We start from the raw sequence: 1,104 nt of genomic DNA, 5'->3' as shown, positions 1-1,104 counted from the left end.
TTCTTCTTGTTTCAATTTGTATTTCCAGACATCATAACAACAAATTGCAATTTAGTTTGCAATTAAAAGCTTTTAGTTGCAATTTAGTTTGCAATTAAAAGTTTAAAAGCTAACCAATATTAATCTAACATCGTCAAAGTCATTCAAACGTACATCACCTTACATCTTTGTACAAATTAAACATTAACGCGACATGTGATAATGGAAAAGAGTGCCTTTTTTTTTTTGTTGTTGTTGCATATTTACATACCACAGGAGCTGATGCAAAATATTGATTTGTTTTCCATTGTTAATTGGAGATTAATTTCCACAATTCCCACGCAGTAATGCAAAACTAATCTTTTTGGCATGAGTCTAATTTACAGTATGCAAGTTCCATGAAATCTTTTTATTCAATTCAGATTTATATTTTTTCAACTTGAAATTGACAAAATGATCTTTTTTTTGTTTAATCTACTTTGAATAATTCCGACGTGAAACCGACAAAATAACCTTTATTCAATCTAGTTTGTATTTTTCGACATGAAATCGACAAAATAACCTTTTTGTTCGATTTAGTTTGTATTTTTTCGACATGAAATCGACAAAATAACTGTTGCGTTAGCATTTTTAGTTACAAATTTAAAGTTATTTCCTATAATAAGTAAATCACTCAAAAATTACCACATTTTACAAATATAATATTTTCATCATATGTATCAATAGAGTACTGAATACTTTTCTCATATGACAATTATATGAATATTTTCTTTTCATCACTAATCTAAGATTTATATAATTCTCAACACAAAGAGAAAATAATTTCTTTTTCATAAAGCTATTAATTTACATTTCTGTGGCATTTCAAATCCGTAAATACTTTTTTTCGCCATTCTAGTTTCAAATTTTCCACACAACACTGATCAAAATTACTTCTGTATCAAAATCTTCAGTCTTAACTCAAAAATTAAGCTATCATAGCCTAGCTAACATATCATCAAAATCCTTGAAACATCCTCTCTACACTTGCACCACACTATCAAAATAACAACTTCACCATATAAAATGAAAAATAAAAATTAAAAATACACCCTCTCCTATATCAAATTCCCAAGAGGCCATTTA

Source organism: Asparagus officinalis, chromosome 8 (genome assembly GCF_001876935.1).
Source record: "Asparagus officinalis chromosome 8, Aspof.V1, whole genome shotgun sequence".
NCBI classification, from domain to species: domain Eukaryota; kingdom Viridiplantae; phylum Streptophyta; class Magnoliopsida; order Asparagales; family Asparagaceae; genus Asparagus; species Asparagus officinalis.
This window is presented reverse-complemented; position numbering follows the sequence as displayed.